Source organism: Quercus robur, chromosome 5 (assembly GCF_932294415.1).
Source record: "Quercus robur chromosome 5, dhQueRobu3.1, whole genome shotgun sequence".
NCBI classification, from domain to species: domain Eukaryota; kingdom Viridiplantae; phylum Streptophyta; class Magnoliopsida; order Fagales; family Fagaceae; genus Quercus; species Quercus robur.
In genome coordinates, this window is record NC_065538.1 from 42,280,570 (window position 1) to 42,297,961 (window position 17,392).

Sequence of the window (17,392 nt, forward strand, 5' to 3'; positions counted from 1 at the left end):
TGTTACTTCCATGGTTGGCCCCAAAATCCTCTTGTCAACCATTCCCACAGTCTCAAAACGTGCTTAAGGCAATAAGATTAAGAAAGGCTCACGTCTTTACTAACGCTCTTCTAATTTGGATACCATTTATAACGGCTATTAAGTAAAGCGGTCTTCTATGATCTAGATATTCAACCTCCATAACTTCGTCTATGAAGGTCACTAAATTGGTTGTCTTAAAAAAAGCTCTGCTTGCAAGAGTTTCTGCTGCAAAGCATTCCAATCTTGCATCTACTGCTATACTTATGAGGGATTTTGTGGCCAACCTCCTTTCCTCTAGCCCAAATCACAATTGGGTAAACAAAGATCTGAACTTTGAGTTTCTCTATAAGGTCCTCACAATATTTGGGAGGAAGGATTCCCTTGCTTCTTCTCCTTCCACGTCTCCTGCACTTTCATGAATCACAACAGCTACCACTCCTTTCCTCTTATGGTTAGATAGGGGGTTCCTCTATAGTTACAACACTCTCTCTCTCTTATATTTTCTCGCTCTAGATTTTTTTTTTTTTTTTTTTTTGCATGTAGCTTGGTCTTCTTTCTCTGCACAAATTTTCCTTCTGTGGTTTTCACCACAAAAAAAATTTGGTTCAAATTTAAACTGAGCAATGGAGGTTTTTACAAAGACTTTGTAGTAGTAGTAGTATATTATTATTATTTTTACCGAAGTTAGCTTCAAAGTCAAAGAGCATTTCTTGATTTCTCGTCTAGGAGAACTAAGAGACCTCAACTTTGCACAAAGCTAGAGATTATAGAGAAATAGATGGGGATGCTTTTGGTGTTGAGGGTGACAACTGTGACTGGCAGTGAAGATGAGCAAGAAATTGATAACTTATCTTTCTCTCTTAGATTTTCCTGCTCTAGATTTTTTTTTTTTTTTTTTTTTTGTGTTGCATGTAGCTTGGTTTTCTTTCTCTGACCAAAATTTCCTTTTGTGATTTTTACCACAAAACAATTTTGGTTCAAATTTTAACTAAACAATGGAAGTTTTTATAGAGACTTTGTAGTACTACTAGTAGTAGTACATTATTGTTTTTACTGAATGTAGCTTTAGAATCAGAGAGCATTTCTTGTTTTCTCATTTTAGAAAGCTTGGAAACTTCAACTTTGCACAAATTTAGAGATTACAAAGAAATGGATGGGCATGCTTTTAGTGTTAAGGGTGACAATTGTGACTTGTAGTAAAGACAAGCGGGAAATTGTGATTTTTTTTTTTTCCTGCATGTAGTTTGATTTTATTTCTTTGGAAAAATTCTTTTTGTGGTTTTTACCACAAAATTATAAAACAATTTTTGTTCAAATTTTAACTGAACGATGGAGGTTTTTACAGAGATTTTGTAGTAGTAGTAGTAGTAGTATTAGTACATTATTGTTTTTACCAAGTGTAGCTTTAGAATTAGAAAGCATTCTTGCTTTCTCATCTCGAAGAGCTTGTAAACCTCAACTTTGCAAAAAGCTAGAGATTACAGAGAAATGGATAGGGATGCTTTTAGTGTTAAGGGTGACAACTGCGACTTGCAGTGAAGACGAGCAGGAAATTGATAACTTTTTCTTTAACTTCTCTCCTAGATTTTCTCGCTCTAGAGTTTTTTTTTTTTTCCTGCATGTTTGGTTTTCTTTATCTAACCAAATTTCTTTTTGTGGTTTTTACTACAAAAAATTTTGGTTCAAATTTTGACCGAACAATGGAGGATTTTATAGAGACTTTGTAATAGTAGTAGATTATTGTTTTTACCAAAGGTAGCTTGAAAATCAGAGAACATTTCTTGTTTTCTCATCTCGAAGAGCCTAGAAACCTCAACTTTGCACAAAGCTAGAGATTACAGAGAAATGAATGGTGTCGAGGGTGATAACTATGATTGGTTTTCTTTCTCTAACCAAATTTCCTTTTGTGGTTTTTACCACAAAAAATTTTGGTTCAAATTTTGACCGAACAATGGAGGATTTTATAGAGACTTTGTAATAGTAGTAGATTATTGTTTTTACCAAAGGTAGATTCAGAATCAGAGAACATTTCTTGTTTTCTCATCTCGAAGAGCCTGGAAACCTCAACTTTGCACAAAGCTAGAGATTACAGAGAAATGAATGGTGTCGAGGGTGATAACTATGATTGGCAATGAAGACGAGCAGGAAATTGATAACTTCAGAATCAGAGAACATTTCTTGTTTTCTTATCTCAAAGAGCTTAGAAACCTCAACTTTGCACAAAGCTAGAGATTACAGAGAAATTAATGGTGATGCTTTTGGTGTCGAGGGTGATAACTGTGATTGGCAATGAAGACGAGCGAGAAATTGATAACTTCTCTCCTAAATTTTCTTGCTCTAGAGTTTTTTTTTTTTTTTTTTTTCCTGCACGTAGCTTGGTTTTCTTTCTTTGACCAAATTTTCCTTTTGTGGTTTTTACCACAAAGAAATTTTGGTTCAAATTTTAACTAAACGATGGAGGTTTTGATAGAGACTTTGTTGTTGTTGTTGTAGTAGTAGTAGTAGTACATTATTGTTTTTACCGAAGGTAGCTTTAGAATCAGAGAGCATTTCTTGCTTTCTCATCTTATAGAACTTGGAAACCTCAACTTTGCACAAAGCTAGATTACAAAAAAAATTGAGAGGAAAATACAGATTAAATTCTAAATACAATCTTTATATACTTGACTCTTGAAGCTTTCTTGATGATTTCTCTGATGTTGACAGTTGGTCTAACAATGAGGAAATCACAAATACCATGTTTGATGAGGGCAATAAATTGTCATCCTTAATGAGTAATGGGTACACAAGAGATGAGGCTTCAATAGCATTAGAGAGATGTGGTCTCGATGCATCACTTGCGGGGTTGGCAGATTTTATCTATGCTGCTCAAATGTCTAAGGTAACGGATGCTCATATGCTTGTTGAAGAAAAGCCGAGGCTTAAGCTTCCATGCAATGATTCTGCTAAGCACAAGAAAAGAAAACAGTACGATTTTGAGATGTGAAAAAGAAAAAAAAAAAAAGGGTGCTCCTTGATGATGATGAAACAATTCATCTCTCAAAAACCAATGATTGAATTTGGTGTCCCTAATAAATCACACCCTATATTCATAGAACACTCCTAAAGGCTACTATTAGACCTCCCTATTTCTATTATAAGAATGTGGCGCTTGCCCCTAAAGGCGTTTGGACCACTATTTCACGGTTCCTATATGACATGGAGCCTAATTCGTTGATTCAAAATATTTTTGTGCTGCTGCTAAGTAAATGGGCTATGTTCACAATCTTCCAATCCAAAACAGGTTTCCTCTCCTTCCATTTCCACCACACACCATTCATAAGGCATTAGAGCATTAGTATTGGTGGTGCTAAAAAAGCTAAATTGCCATTTTTAGCAATTTTGTCATCAAATTAAGGTGAATGAGCCTTTTCTTCATGATTATGCTAAATTTTGGATCCCTACTTGGCATGTCTTTCAATTCAATGGTGTGGAATTATGCCCCACTCTTGAAGAATTTAGTGCAATCTGGGTGAGCCAAACCTTAGTTCTATTATCCTTCCCACTCTCGAAGAAGATCTTTCTGACATGGCTCATCAACTCTTGGGGGTTCCTCTGGCTATGGCCAAAAGATGGTGCACACTTAATAAGTTGAATGTTCAAACGGTCTTCAAGTATTTTTCTCAACAAGCTGTCCCTTTGGCCAAGGTGAAGCGCTCTTATTGTCAATGCCTTTTGTCTTTCTATCCTTGCGAGGTACTTCTTGGTGCATAAGAAACCTCATGCAGACCCAAGAATTCTTTCGGTGGTCAACAATCTAGGGAGGGGAACCCTAATCATCCTTATCTTGGCTAAAACCCTCAATGGCTTGGATTCAGTTCATAGTGTGGAAGCAGCATTCTTTGCAGGGAGTCCCCTTCTTGTTCAGGTATAATCCCTAATTTTTGCCTAGGTTATCAACCTAGCTAGATTCCTCTAATTTTGCATGGATGCCTTTCGGTTTTCAACCCATCAAGGCTCCTTACATCATCTTTGAATATTTCTCTCTCTTTTTCCTTTTTATCTCTCCTTTTTTCTACTCAACACTTATGCTTTCTTTTTCGCTTCCTCAAATGTGGCTATATGAGAGGCTCTAGTTGCTTCATCCCCTCAATGTTTCTCCCAATCAATATCAGCCAACACATTATCGTCACCTCAAACTCAAAATTAAAGAGATGGATCTTGTTGAGTTCACTGAATTTGGTGATCGCCATGGAGTTCCTAGTGATGATGGTTCCTTCCATACCTTGGCTTTTATCGAGAGGATCTTGGGGAGAATTGTGAGACTTGGTCAAGGAGGATGACAACTAAGGACATCTGCTTCTAGTGCAAAGCCATGGCACCGAGTGCCTTAGTTTTAGCCTAAGTTGCTTAAGAAACATGGTGGTTCTTTGTATCTGGCTCCCCATAGAACCTCGTAAACCTCCGTTCATTCTCCTTCCCTTAATTAATAATTGCACCAATATGATTCGGGGAATACGTATCAACTGTAAAATCAAAATCAAACTTCCAAAAAACTACCACACCTCCTCCTCTACCTACCCTTGAAACCTCCAACATGCCTCCATATTTAATTCGTGACTTTTTTTTTTCTAGCCTAGCTTTATCCAGCCATATTTTTGGCTCTTGTGCCTGTATTAAATCCATGAGTTCTTATTCTGTTTGTAAGCTTCCAAGCCCACGACAGTTCCAAACTAAAAGACTCATTGGTTTTGACAGGACTATGAAACAACCTCCACCAATACATTGACATTTTTCTTGTCATTATGGGAAACCACCCTCCTCTTCTTCGATGCCTCACAACAACTTTCCTCTTCATGATTTTGTTTTGCCAAAGCCGAACCATACATCAAAAAATCCCCAGTCTGCCAATGCCATTCTGGTGTAGTCTCTGGCTGAGAGGTGGTGTGACACTACCCACACCTTCCACATTACTGATAGGGAGATGACTGTGGCTCCCTATGACTTCCATCGCATGACCGAACTCAGGTACGATGGGGCTCTCATAAACTTAGAGGGTGAGTTGGGCACTTAACTAGGTATAGACTTGTCCAGGAGGAGGTACAGCACTGAGACAATCCGTTATTTCGACATTGAGATGGATTACAGGCTTCCCCATAGGTGACAGCTAACGACTGCGCCCAGATGGTTATGGCCTTCTTGTTGTACCTTCTAGGGGCATATCTCTTTGCCAATAAAGGGCAGATGGTATCTCTAAGGTGGCTAACCCTCTCTTCCACGACTTTGGGGAGGTTCGAGAGGCCAACTGGGGGCAGGCATGTCTTGCCTACTTGTACTCTTCCTTGGACACGCTCAGCCAGGGGACTCTGCACCAGCTTGTGAGGCCTTCAAAGTTTCTTGAGGTTAGTTTTCTTTTCTTTTCTTTTGCAATTATTTTCATCCTCATGTTATTTAGGCTTAAGAAAACAGCATATCATGCTCTTATAAACTGTATCTACATCTTCATCTTGCAAACTGTTCACATCTACATCTTGCAACTGCTTTTCTTGTAAACTATCATCTTGCAAACTGTCATATTTGTTTCTTGCAAACTATCATCTTGCAAACTGTCATATCTATCTTTTCCTTTCCAGTGTTGTGCCACTCAATACGGTCTCATTGCTCATGGTGCGGATATAAATCTGAAGAGCTTCTCTTCAGTTAGGGCTCATTTCAATGGGCTATCTTCCGATAAGGTGAGCTAGGAATTCAATGCTTCTCATTATTTCTCCTGCATATCTCTAAGGGTTTTTTTTTTTTTTTTTTTTTTTTCTCTATCCCTATGTGTTATCATAATTCATCTGAAGCCCATAGGCGAACCTTTCTGTAAGGTTGAATTTATTCAACCATCTAATTGGCTTTATTCCGTGCCAAATTTGCTTGTAATTCAGCATTTAGTAACCCTGTATTTAGGTGGGATTGTTGTAAGGGTAGTGAGTGAGATAGTGTGAAGATTGCTCAAGAGTGTGCAAGAAAACAGAGAGTCGCGGCTGGGACTCGCGACTGGACTCGCGGCTTCAACCCGCCAGAATCTGCACACGTGCCAAGCATGCTGGAAGATGAACAGTCATGCTAGCTGGAGCACTACAGGACAAAACAGGACAACTGGCCATACGGTTAACTCGCGACTGGAACTCGCGACTTAGTCAAGCCGCGAGGTCAAGCCGCAAGCCACCCCTGTTTTGGAAAAACCTGACGTTTCGCATTCCACTCCTCTTCAGTATAAATACCCTTTTAACCCACGATTGAAAGAGAGCTTCCAGAGAGAATTTTGAGAGAGAAACCCTAAAGAAAAACCAGATTGTTTTACCCACAATCTCTACCTTAGAGTCTCATCAAAATCCCTCACTCTCTTCCTCTCCATTGTCAAATCCTTGAGAGGCCTTTATACCAAACCTGGTTCTCACCATTATCATCTCTGTGAGACAGACGTTTGGAGTTCTGGGAAGCAGTTAGGAAGGAGCCAATATTCATTGGTTGATGCTACGGTGAAGTAGCGGAATCCGGAAAGCTAGAAAAGAAAAAGGTTCGGCGCAACCTCGTTGGAGCAAGAAGCTTGGAGGGCTTAGGTGCATTGGGTAGATTAGGCTTGGAGGGTCTATTGCTGTCCTTGTATCCCAACTGTATTTTCTAGTGGATTGATTACCGCTTGGAGGGCGGCGGAGAGGTTTTTCGCCGAGGTCTTCGGTTTCCTCTTCGATAACATATCTGGTGTTATCGCTGTGTTTGCATCTTCCTTCCTCTCTATCTCTGCCTTTACATTATCTGCTGTGGTTTATTTTGTTGTGGCTTAGATAGTTGTTTAATCAATACCATGTTATAGCATATGTTAAGTTTCCGCACACTATTGTTTAACATATTGCGTGTGTTGATTAAATTGGTTTTTGGGGGTCTGAACGTTCAAAAGTGTTTTTGTACACGTTTTTGAACTTTCAATTGGTATCAGAGCGGGTACACATCTGTTTGGTTTCATTACCATTGTGTGATCCTTGACCCCCTTTCTTTTTGAGATGGATAGGTCTCAATCCCTTAATGCACCTCCATATTTTGATGGAAGTAATTATGCATTTTGGAAGGTTCGTATGAGAGCCTTTTTATGCTCTATTGATGAATCCGTGTGGGATGCTGTTGAGATGGGTTGGACCAAACCTGAAGCAGCCAAATCCACATGGGATAAGGCAGCACTTACTGCATCTAATGCTAACAGTAAAGCACTAAATGCTATTTTCTGTGGTGTGTCTCCAGATGAATTTCACAGGATTTCTCACATTATTATTGCCAAAGATGCATGGGAGATTCTGGAAACAACTTATGAAGGCACGAAGAAGGTGAAAGATACCAAGTTACAAATGCTGACCACTCGGTTTGAGGAGCTCAAGATGAGTGAGGATGAGTCTTTCGACTCGTTCTATGGGAAGTTAAATGAAGTAGTTGTCAGCAAGTTTAACTTGGGGGAGAAGATGGAGGATTCTAAGATTGTAAGGAAGATCCTTCGATCATTGCCGGAAAGCTTCCGTGCCAAAGTAACAGCCATTGAAGAGAGCAAGGATCTTGACGACATCAAGGTTCAGGAGCTGGTTGGTTCTCTACAAACCTATGAAATGTCGCTGCCAAATCAACGGAAGGGTAAATCCATTGCTCTAAAGACTGTTAATGAGAAGGTGGAAGATCAAGGCTCTTCGGGAGAAGATATGGTTGACAAGGATGTAGCCTATCTTGTTAAAAATTTCAAGAAGTTTTTGAAATTCAAAAACAATGGAAAATTTGATGATAAGAGAAATTTCCAAAATTCTGGAAGGGAGAAGAGGGATTTCAAGAGGAAAGATGGAAAAGAATCCCAATCCACACAAGGTGTTACTTGTTTTGAATGCAACGGGCATGGACACTTCAAGAGGGAATGTCCTAACTATTTGAAATCAAAAGGCAAGGTGTACGCCACGACTTTGAGTGATTCAGATTCGTCCGACTCAGAATCTGAGGAGAGCTGTGATGGAGAAGGGAACTACTCAGCTTTCATGACTATTGCTCATGTTGAGTCTTCGGATGAATTGAATTTGCTTGTTCAAGACCTTGGAGAACATAGTGAGGATGACTCACTAGGAATTGTTGAAGAATCAGAAGCTGAAGAAGAAGAAAGCACAGCTACTCTTCAAGAAAATTACAATTCACTGTTGGAGAAATCTGGCGAATACACAAGGGTGGCCAAGGCTGCAGTGAGAAAGATGAAGAAGGCTGAGGAGGACTACAAAAGTCTCCTAATCCGGTATAGGGAGGCCAAATGCGAGATTGAAACCCTTAATGGTGAGCTGTCCGAAGCCTACACTAAAGTGAGATTCCTTGAGAATGAGGTTGTTCAAGCAAATGCAAAAATAGAGAGGGTCACCACCAAGAAGCTTGATGATGTTATATCATCTCAAAAGAGCTTCTCAGACAAATCCGGACTGGGATATACCGGAGGAAGTAGCTCAACTGGAAATGTCACTAAAGAAGTGAAGTTTGTGAAGTCCAAAGATCCAGTTGTAGCTGACTCTACTAGTGTGAACCTCGAGGTGGAGGAGAAGAAGAATGTGGTGGACCAACGGATGCTGAATCATCATAATCAGTATGTGGGCAGGTCTGAGTCTCGTGCCAAGTCACGTCCTCGACCACAAAGAGGTCCTAGAGGAATGTATGTGTGCCATTACTGTGGACTTCAAGGGCACACTCGACCAAATTGCCAAAAGCTGAGAGCAAAGAACAGTGCTACTCCTCAAAGGTCAGGAGGACCAAGAGTTGATAGGAGAACGTGGGCAGGGGATCAACCTAGAGAGCAAAACGGAGATCCCGGAATGATGAACGTGATGAAGATGATTGGTGCATTCACCAACTGCTTGGAAAGCTTCTCACGAAGGTTTGAAAGCCCTAACTCCCGTACCCAATCCTCTAAGGAAATCACCCCAAACGCAAGTGTCGTGTGGGTGAAAAGGGGTACTCATGCATAAGCATTACAACATGTCCATGCATTAATACTTCCTATGCTTTGTGACTATGTTTGTTTGGTATGCTTGTTGTTTTTGATTTTGGTTGTCTGTCTTCTTGTGAATATCTCTTAATTGTGTTAAATGTGTTTTATCAATCTTTTTGTTTCTTAAGTCAAAAATCCAAAAATTACATAAACATTTGAAAATCAAAAGGGCTTGATTGACTTTGTTGAGTTTTTGTCTTAAAACTCGTTTTGCCGTGTACCTTTGTGCTAATGGCTTTGTGCATTTTCGAACATTACTTGTTTTCATGCACTCATATCACTTTGGGAAAAATCTTAAAATCTATGTGATTGTTGTAAATAGATCTTCAAACTTGTCATGAATGATTAGTGAATGGTTATGTTGATCTTGAAACTTGCATAGACTTGTGTCTATATCTCTTCCCACTTTTTATTCTTTTTGCTAAAAAGAGCTCACTAAATGTAAATCTCCAAATGAAAAGAGATATGGAGCTGCAAAAGCCTGTCGCACATTCTAGTATTTGACTAGGAAAAAGGGTAAGCGACTTTATATTAAAAGTGAAATTTCTTTCAAAAAGGCCAAAGGCCTATTCTTCAAAGAAAAATGTTATATATCCCTCTCACAATGAGAGATGATTGCCTCAAAAGATCAAATGTTATGGCTGAAAGTGGAGTCAAATGAAAGGCTCCAAGTTATGTTATCAAGTTGTGTGGGAAGTCATATATTCATATTTCTATAATTGAGATTGGTCACATGATCTAGTGCTAATTGTGTATGCCTTGGTTGAATTGATCATTGAAGCTTCACATTAGACAAAGGACTATTTCATTGTTGATATCCACACACAACACACAAGTTTATGTTTGATAAATGCCATATTCATTTGTGTGATTGTACTTGATAAAATGTGTTTTCACATACTCAATCTTTGTTAATTCAAGCACAAAAAGATTTTTGAGTGTTTTAGGTGTTTTTGGAAAGTGTTTTGCTGAAAAATCTGAAAATTTCAAAATTACAGTTTTGTCCTGTTTTGGCGGCTCAGTCGCGGGTGTGTCAAGTCGCGAGTATCAGTCGCATCTTCGCTGGTCAGTTTTGGCGACTTGTTCGCGAGTGGAAGGTCCAGTCGCGAGATTCACTCAGAGATTTTCGCGGCTCAGCTCGCGACTCACTCGCGGGTAGACCTTCCAGTCGCGAAAAACACTTAGAAAAATTTTTCAAAATTTTCCTCTTGAGTGCTTTGGCGGCTTGAACTGGCGACTGTGTGGCGACTTGAACCAGTCGCGAAAATCGCGTGTTTTGCAGAAACAGGAGCAGTTTTTAAACCTCTTTCAGTTTTCCCTCGAACTTTTGTAACTGTTCATCCTTTCTTAAAACTGCTGTTTTCTCCCAAAACTCTTCGTGAATCCATTTTTCAAAACCTTTTGGTGCTTCATCTCTTCTCCAAATCATCAAGAAAAGGTATGGGTTTTTGCTTTCTCAATCTCAGTTTCTCTTTTCCTGCATATTTCTGTTACTGTTTGGACTGGTATTGTTTTCTTTATTCTTTTCTCTATGTGTAATGGGTATGGAGTATCCTGTTTTTGATATTGTTCTCACCCGTTTTCATGCTGAGCAGTCAATGTGTTTTTCATTGTTCTGAAATTTTGCTGATTATTGAATCTGAGAATCTTTTCTGAAATGGGTTTGGTGTCCATGTGACTTACTCATTACTCTTACATGAATATTGATGTGTGAATGATTGGTTTCTTCATGATTGCAATATTTTCCCCATGTTCATGTCTCTGATGGAGTGATTCATGTTATCTGTTCTAAATGTTCATATGCTGTTTCTTATTGCATATCCTGGTCATGTTAACGTGTCTCATTGTCAGTCGTGATGCCTTTCTTTGTCTTGGTGCACTTTCACCAAGTTTGATACACGTATTAGTTTGTGCGTCTTTGGTTGGAAGGATTGTTTGGGTCTGCACTATATTCAGTTTTTTTTTGACATATTGTTTATACTGACTCTTGTTGACAATCTTTTGTGGGGTATTGTTGCTTGGTTCTTTTCTGTTGGCCTGTTTTCTTGCAGATGTCTCGTCGATCTTCCAGGGGTAAAGACATTGTTTCTGACGAACCAGCAACCCCAGTTGCTAAAAGGACTCGTCTTTCATCTCAAGCATCTCAAGATCCCAATGAGGATAGATTCAGAGTTCCCCTGAACTCACACGCCTACTCAAATGTGTTTGACAAGTCAACAACTATAGTGGAGCGGGTAGTAGAGTTCAACACCTTAGGGACTACTTTCATCCCTCGAATCTTTGAGAAACGAGACTGGGCAAACTTGTTCGGAAACTTTGATGATCCAATGGATGAGCTGGTCAAGGAATGCTTCTCCAATGCATCTGATCTTGGACCTATCCTCATTTTCTGGGTCAGAGGAACAGAGTTTAGTGTTACCCCAGACTCCATCGCAGATCTTCTCGGCATCACCAGACCTCAGAATGTGAACTTAACTCCCTATGATGAACGAAATCCAGAGGTTGGGGAAATTCTACAAATCCTAGGACACGATCATGAGGTGTCTAGTGCAGGAACTTCCATCAGCACCGCAAAGTTTGCACCTGAGTTGACCACACTGAAGTTGATCATGTTCACCAATCTCTACCCACTGTCCAACACTACATTCATCAATCTTGGGAGAGCTATATTTCTGTGTGATCTCATTACCGGAGCCCCCATTGATATATGTGCTCACATCTACTACAACTTGAGGAAGACCGCTTGTCGATCTACAGCTCGAGGAATCATTCCATTTTGCAGTCTAGTCATGAAACTCATCCTTAGTGCTGGCATTACTCCTCCTGCAGATGGTAAAATGTTGACTCGTCAACGTCCCATTTCTTTGTTAACTCTTCAAGCGAGCAGAAGTCACTCCTCCAAATCACTAAGACATGCTCACATCTCTCCGGGTCCTTCATTTGCTCCTGACTCAGAGACACCTGCACATACCACATCTGCATCTCGTGATGTTCCTGAAGCTTCACCGGCTGGTATTCCGCAAGCACAAACTGCTTCTCCTACTGACAGAGTTGGCAGTGTTCTTGAGCATATTCAGAAACGGGTTGATGAGCTTGTGGCACTTCTCTATTCCACAAACAACCATGTCCAAATGCGCCTCGAGACTATGGAGACTCAGCTAGATGAGATTCAACGGAAGTTGGATGAGAGTCTTTAGCTATTCGTGACAAAAAGGGGGAGAGCATTCAGTAAGGGGGAGAAAAAGTTCAAAGGGAAGTGTGCATAGTGATAGGGGGAGTACACACACACACATATTTTTGTCTTTCGTCTTATCTTCAAAACTTATGGTTATTTTGGTTTTGATACACTGTGTTTTGGTGTATAACTGTTTCTAACTTTCCTCATATACTCTTGGATAAACTTTTATATATGTTTGATGATGTTATTCAGGTATTTGTTGGTTTGTACCCATATGCTTTTGTAAGCTTTGAGGGTTTATGTTTTTTGCATTGTTTGTAGGCCTTGTGGTATGTACCATGCTTAAGTGCAGCCTTTATGCTATGTGAAATCAGTATTTTAAATCTAAATGTTCTGCATTGTGGTTTATGTACTGTCACTCTTGTGCCCTTGTAGGATTGTTCCTAGATGCATATGCCATGTGAGCTATGCATTGGTTGAGTGTTGAGCATACAAGTGTCTTGCCTTGTGCTTGTTAACTTGTATGTCTTTGTGTTCATTCCAAGTGTGAATGAACACTGTGATCACTACTTTGTGGTGTTCACTTGGTTGATCAAGCCATGGTTTGTTCATTAACTCCATCTTATGCTTGATCTCTTTTTGCCTGTTTCATATGCATTAATAATTTTCTGCTTACAATGATCATGGTGTATTGTTGTGTTTCAGGAGTTTATGTTCATATGATTCAAGTGCTTCACAGCTTCTAGAGTTAGGTGTGAGTGAGTTTTGATCAACTGTTCCCAACTCACATGTTAAGTCTAGAGTCTGTTTTAGGGTTTTGTCACGGAATAGCCAAAGGGGGAGATTGTAAGGTTGAATTTATTCAACCATCTAATTGGCTTTATTCCGTGCCAAATTTGCTTGTAATTCAGCATTTAGTAACCCTGTATTTAGGTGGGATTGTTGTAAGGGTAGTGAGTGAGATAGTGTGAAGATTGCTCAAGAGTGTGCAAGAAAACAGAGAGTCGCGGCTGGGACTCGCGACTGGACTCGCGGCTTCAACCCGCCAGAATCTGCACACGTGCCAAGCATGCTGGAAGATGAACAGTCATGCTAGCTGGAGCACTACAGGACAAAACAGGACAACTGGCCATACGGTTAACTCGCGACTGGAACTCGCGACTTAGTCAAGCCGCGAGGTCAAGCCGCGAGCCACCCCTGTTTTGGAAAAACCTGACGTTTCGCATTCCACTCCTCTTCAGTATAAATACCCTTTTAACCCACGATTGAAAGAGAGCTTCCAGAGAGAATTTTGAGAGAGAAACCCTAAAGAAAAACCAGATTGTTTTACCCACAATCTCTACCTTAGAGTCTCATCAAAATCCCTCACTCTCTTCCTCTCCATTGTCAAATCCTTGAGAGGCCTTTATACCAAACCTGGTTCTCACCATTATCATCTCTGTGAGACAGACGTTTGGAGTTCTGGGAAGCAGTTAGGAAGGAGCCAATATTCATTGGTTGATGCTACGGTGAAGTAGCGGAATCCGGAAAGCTAGAAAAGAAAAAGGTTCGGCGCAACCTCGTTGGAGCAAGAAGCTTGGAGGGCTTAGGTGCATTGGGTAGATTAGGCTTGGAGGGTCTATTGCTGTCCTTGTATCCCAACTGTATTTTCTAGTGGATTGATTACCGCTTGGAGGGCGGCGGAGAGGTTTTTCGCCGAGGTCTTCGGTTTCCTCTTCGATAACATATCTGGTGTTATCGCTGTGTTTGCATCTTCCTTCCTCTCTATCTCTGCCTTTACATTATCTGCTGTGGTTTATTTTGTTGTGGCTTAGATAGTTGTTTAATCAATACCATGTTATAGCATATGTTAAGTTTCCGCACACTATTGTTTAACATATTGCGTGTGTTGATTAAATTGGTTTTTGGGGGTCTGAACGTTCAAAAGTGTTTTTGTACACGTTTTTGAACTTTCACTTTCTCATGTTACGGCCCCAGACTTGGAGGCGGCTACTCTTGTCACTTTTGGGATCACTCAGCCGTTTGAAGGTGCTAGCTTGAGGGCGCTCTACTTGATGGAGAGGGTACGCTATTAGTTGGTGGGTAAGGATGCCCCACATGTTTTAAAGGACCCTTCAATGTTCATGCTTGCCCTGCTTTCCATTACGGATGCAGAGTATTAGTTGTGGAGGAATGGCATTCCCTATACCTTTTACAAGCTTTTTCCATTTTTTGCCAATGTAGACTTGGTTCAAGTTCTCTACAGGTTTCATCTTTGGGATATTATTAGACATAGCAATAGGCTCATGCCCACTTCTTCCTAAAACCAGTTGATCACGTGACATAGGCAGAGTTTCAAAAATAATGAGATTCTCTGCAAATTTATCCCGATAAGGATCATGGACAGTCATGGTTGTCAAAATCCCGATCTGGATCTTACGATCCTACGATTTTACGATTCCACCTACTCAAAACGATCTAGATCTTTCAAGGATCTTAGCGATCGTTCAAGATCGGTAGGATCGCATGATTTTGACGATCCTAAACAACTTTGGTTTCTTATAATCTTCTTTAACTTGACAGAAGGCTCAGTTGGACCCAAATGAAAAATAAAATCCCAATAGACCAAGTTTTTCCACTCTAATGTAGAGAGAGTGTCAATTGGACTCAAATAAAAAATATCCCAATAGAGTGTCACATTTTGAGGTTTTTGGCCTCTTTAAATGATGCTTGCAAATGGATGTAATGATGTATGGTAATTATATCAATGAATGTATAATTTATGTGATTATTTAACGTACCAATGTGTATTTTTTGTTTTTTCCTTAAATAATGTAGGATCTTACAATCCACAATCCGATCCTATGATTCACAATCCCACATACCTCCCACAATCTTACGTAGAATCCCGATTTTGACAACCTTGTGGACAGTTACCTTGTTAGGATACACCTTAAAACCGAGAATATTATTTTCAGCATCATTAAATCTCCTTAATTCATGGTCAATCTCGAAAATCCTGCTATCCAAATCTTCTCTATGACTGGCTAGACTATCTTTAATTGGATTTGAAATTGGCTGTTGAAAGCTCAAATTTGTGCTAAAACACACGAGCTTGTTTAGACCCCAATTTTAAAATTACGGCTAGATTGCTTTTACTCTAACTTATCTAAGTGCGGAACAAGAGTAAATGAAGCGTAATCACCGGAACTACTCTAGTGCATAAACATGAACAATAAACAATAAATGTAAAGCACAAGAGTAAGGGAAGAGAGATGCAAACATAAGATAACACCAAGATGCGTTATCAAAGAGGAAATCGAAGAACTCGGCGAAAAACCTTTTCGCGATCCTCTAAGTTGAAATCGATCCACTAGTGAATAAGTTAGAGTACACAAATAATGAAAGACCCTCCAAGCCTAGTCTACCCAATGTACTTGAGCCCTCCAAGCTCCTGCTATCAATGGAATTCTCAGAGTCTTGTCTTCACAAGCTTTCCGAATCCCGCAATGCCACCCGATTGCATCCACCAAGCCTCACCGGCTTCTTTTGGCAAATCCCCAAAACTTCCCAAACTCCAAAACACTCTCTACACTCTGAATAGGCGTGGGTTGTGTTTGGGTATAAATCTCCTCTCAAGGTATGACAATGGGAGAGGGAAGGAGAAGAGACTACAATGATTTCTCACTACAAATGAGTAGCTCTCTCTCTCTAAAAGATGAGTGTGTTGTGCTGTGGAAACCTATCTAGGGTTTTCTCTCTTAAAATAGCCTCCTTTACTTTTGTGGGTAATAAGGGTATATATAGTATGGGTGAAGGGTAAGAAAGTCACACTTAAAATCCTCTAGGCAGAGAGTTTCGCAGGTACCTCACGAGATGGCCTGTCTTGCAAAGTACTCACGAAATGCAGCCTGGCATTTGACTCTTTAGCTTCCAGCATGTGCTTCTCACATGCCCTTTTCACAGGAACCTTTCTCGTGAACTTCTTGCGAGCTAATCGTGAAACTGCATTGATCTTCATTTCATGCTTGATTGTTCACTAACTTAATACTAAACCCAATACAATAAAATCCCACAAAATACAAGGAACAAAATTAATGCAATTACAACACTTTATGTCATGGAATAAAGCCAGTATAAAACATAGTTGTAAATCACAAATTTACAATTGTCCTTCAGTTGACTATTTTGAAAAATGATTCTCATTTATTCCCCCCCCCCCCCCCCCCTCCCCAAAAAAAACTAAGCACTTTCCATATCTTGTACTTGACCAACTAGAGATGGGTTTGCTCAGCTCTTTTCAATCATCAAAGGTGCCTCACCATCACTTTTGATTTTTTCTTGAAGAGGCTTTCTTCTTCCTATATTCATAAAAACCTAGGTCCTAGCACCCTAACCATAGATTTTTGAAACATATCTACTAGACTTGCGCGTATCCATGGACCATATTCTTGATCTTCCTTGGTCAAAGTTCTGTCACTCTCTATCCATCAATTACAATCTTTATTAACATGATTCAAACACTGCACCAGTAGAAGATGTTAGGTAACCTCTCATATTTAAAGGAAACCCAAGTCTTAGTCCCTTCCTCCAGAGAAATAATACGGTCGTGACAAAGAGGTAAGGAGACATCCACTGTTACATGAACCCTAAAAAATCTCCCCCCCCCCCCCCCCCCGCTTCCACCTCCGAATCCTCTGCGGACTTATCTACCACCCCTACAACCTCACATATCTCTTTAGCTACATCCATTTTCATAAAAGCTTGCTAGGATATTGTGAAACTGAACCTATATCGAAACTTTGTCCAAGACCAAATCTTTAATCGGGATTCTTTCTCATATCTCTGCAACATCATAAGATGTTTATCAAAACTCCATGGCTCGCTTGCTAGAATCTTATCAACCTCTTCTTTTTCTTCAAATAGGAATAACACTACATGGTCACCTGTATTCCTGACCTCAAATTCGTTTCTAGATCACCACAGCAGATTAAAAGTTCTAATGATTGCTTCAGTATTCAGTACTAGTTTTGTGAGAAACTTCGCAGCAATGATGAACTCTGTGGATCCCTCTCCTTGGTTAGATAAAGTCCTCTACCTTCCCTATCATTTAAAGAGAGATTGCTCCAATGTTTTGTTAGACTCTCCATCACAGTTGGAAGAGAACAAAACTCTCATGTTTTTCTGAAAAA

At 39.9% G+C, this 17,392-nt stretch overlaps 1 pseudogene; it reads left to right on the plus strand.

Moving 5' to 3' along the window:
• Positions 1 to 3,070: 3,070 nt before the first annotated feature.
• LOC126725991 (DNA (cytosine-5)-methyltransferase DRM2-like) overlaps positions 3,071 to 17,392 on the plus strand; it is a 46,774-nt pseudogene continuing 32,452 nt past the window's right edge.